This window comes from Strongylocentrotus purpuratus, unplaced genomic scaffold, assembly GCF_000002235.5.
Source record: "Strongylocentrotus purpuratus isolate Spur 01 unplaced genomic scaffold, Spur_5.0 spur5_scaffold_9, whole genome shotgun sequence".
NCBI classification, from domain to species: domain Eukaryota; kingdom Metazoa; phylum Echinodermata; class Echinoidea; order Camarodonta; family Strongylocentrotidae; genus Strongylocentrotus; species Strongylocentrotus purpuratus.
In genome coordinates this window covers 13,272,443-13,278,100 of record NW_022145615.1, presented here as the reverse complement: position 1 = coordinate 13,278,100, position 5,658 = coordinate 13,272,443, and the positions used below count along the sequence as shown (strand labels likewise).

Sequence of the window (5,658 nt, the reverse complement as noted above, 5' to 3'; positions counted from 1 at the left end):
CCATCTTCATCACAGTATAGTGGTTGCTGCAACTTCGAATTTGAAATCAGGGGTGCATATATTATATTCAAATTGTATCTAGAGTCTCCTCGTGTATTAAACCTGTGCATGATGTTCTTAATTTAATGATTAGAACAAACATTTTGAACTATGCCGAGGTATACCGAGTTATGCCGGTAGCATCACACTTTGAGGTTGTATTGTTGTTGTTTTAAGGAGGTGAACCAGTTTATCTCTTGAAATGCGAAACTACCAGTCCTATTTTCTTCAGCCGGGTAATTTTATAAACATCGTGATCGGGGCGACCTCTATGTATGAGTAGATAGCGATACAAAGATAACTTCTCGCAATCGCTAAATTAGTGAATATTCGGAGAAGAACACCAAAATATACTGAATGGAGGAATATTATGTTAGTGGTGTCATGGAAATGATTGGGTTTTTACAATTTGGTTAACGATATATTTTTTGTAATGGTCTAACTATAAGCAAATAAGAGTTGAGCTAGAGAAAAGCCAATGTTGAATTCCAATGAGAACGAGTAAAATTTTATTCGTACAATGCAATGCCACAAATAAATCTGAATTGATAAATAACGTTTAATTTTTTGTTAGAACTAAGGAATTCAATCTAAAGTCTCCGTCGTATCACTTTTTAAATCTCTCTTTCCTATCAAAGTTTGACCTAAAACCATAAACTTAAAAAATAAAAAAATGGTTCAAATCCTTGGCATGATACAGGGGAGTTTATCCTAGAATAATGCCTACAAACGTTGATAAAAGAGATACTGCAAGTTTTCGTAAACGTGTACTTACCTCACGGAGAGATAAGACGTGTAAAAGGAGAAGAGAGAGTTCACATAAATCTACTGAAAGTTTCCGTGACGGTTCAATTAGAGAGTTCACATAAATCTACTGAAACTTTCCGTGACGGTTCAATTCTTTAAACCCCCTAAATTGATAAAAAGGCACTGCCCGGATTTGAACCGGGGATCTCCTGTTTACTAGACAGGCGCTTTACCAACTAAGCCACAGCGCCGCACACGCACAATGTAAGTTTTTTTTTTGGTCTCGAAATTTGAAAATTTGACATTTTGCTCCGTTGGGGGGGGGGTAAGGTCAGCTTTTTTAGGTCAACCATGGGAATTTGTTTTTTTTTTTTTTTTTTTTAAATTAAATTAAAAAAACAAAAAAAATCCAAAAGGGGGAGGTTTTAGAGAAATTTAGGGGGGGGGTTTACACACAACAAATTACCAAATGGGGGGGGGGGGGGTTTTACCCCCCCAAACACCCCCCCCCCCCCCCCCTGTGTACGCGCCTGCGTACAATGCAATGCCACAAATAAATCTGAATTGATAAATAACGTTTAATTTTTTTTTAGAACTAAGGAATTCAATCTAAAGTCTCCGTCGTATCAATTTTTAAATCTCTCTTTCCTATCAAAGTTTGACCTAAAACCATGAACTTAAAACAACAAAAAATGGTTCAAATCCTTGGCATGATACAGGGGAGTTTATCCTAGAATAATGCCTACAAACGTTGATAAAAGAGATACTGCAAGTTTTCGTAAACGTGTACTTACCTCACGGAGAGATAAGACGTGTAAAAGGAGAAGAGAGAGTTCACATAAATCTACTGAAAGTTTCCGTGACGGTTCAATTAGAGAGTTCACATAAATCTACTGAAAGTTTCCGTGACGGTTCAATTAGAGAGTTCACATAAATCTACTGAAACTTTCCGTGACGGTTCAATTCTTTAAACCCCCTAAATTGATAAAAAGGCACTGCCCGGATTTGAACCGGGGATCTCCTGTTTACTAGACAGGCGCTTTACCAACTAAGCCACAGCGCCGCACACGCACAATGTAAGTTCTTTATCAAACTCTTTCCAGGTAACAATTTCGAACCAATATTCAATTCAATTTAATTCAATTCATTTTATTAAACCATTTAAAATCAAAAACAGTATACAAATCATGCGTGTATGAACATTATTGATACAGTGTAAATGGCCAGGGTGCCCCAGTATCAGTAGAGAGATATACATAGAATAAACATGAGATACAAACAAACTTAGTTTTTAAAATGACAAACATTAAACCATTAAGCACTAAACATACAGGTAAAGGGAAATATGAAAAGGCGAAATAAGAAAAACGTAGGGAGGAGAGATCAAATTACATGTTTATTTGGCATAGGTAGTTATTTTTGAACGTTTGAGTTTGGTTTTAAATGAAGTAACATTAGTGCTGGAGATTACATCAGAAGGGAGGGAATTCCATATTCGAGGACCAGCAGATTTAAATGCAATAAGAGTTTATTGATTAAGTGCTAATGGAATTTGAGTGGGAACGGGTATCATTTATTAATGGTAATCTTTATTACACTGAAATAGATTTATTATATTATAAATTATGTTTCACGTAATATATCAAAAAATTGTCAATGTGTTTAATCTTGCAATTATTGGGCGTGACGGAGCTAAGTAAGGGGAATTCGAACATAACTATGCGTATAAGGCCTTTTTTTTTTTGCAGTATTTTACTGAAAAAACAAAAGGGGAAATCTTGATTCGTGTATTTTCTTTTTTTACATGATGACAGCCTCCAGTGGAGACGCCCAGTCAATAATTGCTACAAATTAAATCCTGTCATTTTGTCTCCTCAAAGGAGTTTAAGAGAAACCGCGAGGGCACAATGCATTTGCTTTGGTTTGAGGATATGAGAACACATGAAACGACGATCGCGGTATAGATTGTTTCTAGTACCGCTGCCCTACCGCAGCCCAAATCTCCCACACCCAAAACCGACTGCAACCAATCGGTTTAAGACCAGGGGTGTTTCACAAAGATCCTAAGTCGAACTTAACTCTAAGTTAGACTTAAGCATTATGGAGAGCCATTTGTAGCCTTAAAATAAAATATATTAAAAAGCGAAAATTCAAGTATTTTAGACTTTTATATAAATTCCACATCAAGAACATGAAATCCCCATAGGTAATAGAAAATAGCAATGATTTGAATCAACATGTTATGCCTTTTAAAACTTTTTTCTAAAATCTTTACAAAATATTTGTATAGATGCAAAGAGCTTTCCATAATTGTCAAGTCCAACTTAGGATCTGAAACACCCCCCATGCAGGTTTCTTCGTCTATTTCTAGTTTGCATGATTACTGATTAGTACTTATGTGTTTAACTTATTCACACAGGTAACCTTCAATGTGAACCCCCCCCCCCCCCCCCACCCCCAGTGATATTTAGGGCACACGTATGCATGTTCCTCCTTTTGAAAACACCCCCGAAGTCCGGTGTGTAAAGTCAATACGGGCCGGATTTTTGTGTACTACGAGCCGGACTTTGGTGCGTGAAAAGTACCCCTTCACCGGACATTTTGGGAACACGCATGCGGTACAGTATCTACTCTTTTGGTGGTTGCATGCACGTACACGAATAAGAAGATTTCTCTTTCAACCCCTCGTTCTGACTTAGCATGATGGGCCGGGGTCAAAGGGTCATATTCAAGTGTGGTAGAAAAGACGAGGGTCAGTTTTAATTTCAATACTCAAATCATTATTAAAGTCAACGTTTTACTTGGCGTTTAGCTTGGTGAAGTAGATCACATTTAGGATTGTACTTTGTACGCAAACTTTCAGTCATGAAACTTTTAAGTTTTAGGATGTGAAATATAGCCGGTCCAACTATGCGCATCTAGTCTGCAAGCACAAACCCTGGTCAGTCGTAAAAGTGAGTCTGCATTATAAGACTACCATAGGCCATGTACTATAGCTGCTCCTGACACAACCAGTAGGTAGCTGGGCTAGAATTCTCCCAAGGCACAATGATTTTTAGATTAAGTGTCAAATTAGGGTCTGTGCCTGCAGACTAATGCGCATCCGTCATTTACTTTCGTAAATGTAATCACATTTAATGCATACGTCTTTCTGAAGTGCCTCGATCGTTACACGTTACTAACGTTGACTTGTACATGTAGTATCTTACTATGACTCAAGAAAATAAACGGTGGTTTTGTTTACACTCTGAAGCTGTTGAACATTATATATTCAGGTTTTCTCTCGCGCTGTACGTCAGCTAAATGAGATTAGTTTCATCTCTCCTTGTGGTTTTCCTACCACGAGATGGCGCTGCACTTATTTAGTCAGAATGTAAATTAAATACATTACATGGTGTTAGGTATAGGGCAAGATGTCAAAGTATGCAATTTGTATTACATTTTTCTATACCGGTATAAATAATCCATTCAATACTTGTACTTTCTCTCTTTCTCTCGTTCTCACTTCTTCACAACTAATAAATAATTATAATATATTTCGATAGTCAAAATGAAGATTAACTACATTACATGTCATGGTGTTAGGTAGGGCAAGACATTTTGTCCAACTTTAAGGTACTTTGTCCCATTTGCAGGCCCGAAAAATGAAAAGTGTAAATTTCAACGGCATTTTAAAGATACTAATAAAGAACTTCCCTCGATATGAAAGGCCTTCAAAATGTCTCGTTTAGTAGGAAAATAAAAAGCATTAGTTGTTGAATCGTCTTGAGTGATTGCAATCAATTTAGTAATAGTCCGATTTTCAGACCCTTGTACCGAATGGTCGTACGTTTTTCTCCTATGCAAAGATTCAATAAATTTAATTTTGGCCATTTAAAGAAGTAGGTTATTGATGTAGACAAATTCTAATGTACCTTTACACTTTTACAGATAATTTTAAGTATATTATCACCAAAGAAAAAAAGGGTCAGTCAAATACTCAATATTGTCTGACAGTGAAGTCCAGAAAGTAAACGGGTTTCCTTGCATAAATTGAATAATAGGACTCTGCCGTTTAAATTTCACAGATAGGACAACGCGACATATTCATAATTCCTGCAAAGTTCTACAGAATTTGATGTTGATTGCAAATGGGACATAGTATCTTTAATATCAACCAAAAGTATGCAGTTTGCATTACATTTTTCTATACCAGTAATCCATTCAATACATACTGTACTTCTTCTCTCTCTCTCCTCTCTCCCTTTCGTTCTCACTTTTTCACAACTAATACATTATTATATTATACTTCGTTAGTCAAAATGCAAATTAGACACATTACATGGTGCTAAGTAGGGCGAGACACTATGAACATCACGGACAAAGAAAGCGGACAAAATATACAGTTTCTCAGGTACACAAAGGAACATCCCTTCACTGCTATTATGTAAATAGGTGAATATGCATGTGGCACCTGTTCCACACATGTTTACATAATAGCAGTGAAGGGATGTTCCTTTGTCTACCTGAGGAACTGTATATTTTGTCTGCTTTCTTTGTCATTCATATTCATAGTGACATGTTTGTCCTACTTCATATCAACCAAAATATGCAATTTGCATTACATTTTTCTATACCGGTAATAATCCATCCGATACATACTGTACTTTTTCTCTCTCGTTTTCCCCCAACCTCAAAGCACAAGGGGGGGGGGGGGGGGAGAATATGACATCACTTGAAGACATTCGGTGTGAGAATCAAAAGCTCACTATTCCGGTGGTTCAGACCTACTACATTCCTGCCTTGCCTTGTCTCAAATCTTTGGTCCACATAAACAACATTCCACGCTCTGCCTGCCACTCATCCACACCATTTAAGCAAGTCTAAAAACAA

The 5,658-nt window shown here is 36.9% G+C and overlaps 2 non-coding genes across 2 annotated transcripts; both read right to left on the bottom strand.

The window, feature by feature from the left end:
- Positions 1-964: 964 nt before the first annotated feature.
- Positions 965-1,037, bottom strand: TRNAT-AGU. Its single transcript has one exon. It is a non-coding gene; the product is annotated as a tRNA-Thr (tRNA).
- Positions 1,038-1,776: 739 nt separating this feature from the next.
- Positions 1,777-1,849, bottom strand: TRNAT-AGU. Its single transcript has one exon. It is a non-coding gene; the product is annotated as a tRNA-Thr (tRNA).
- Between the last annotated feature and the right edge of the window lie 3,809 nt (positions 1,850-5,658).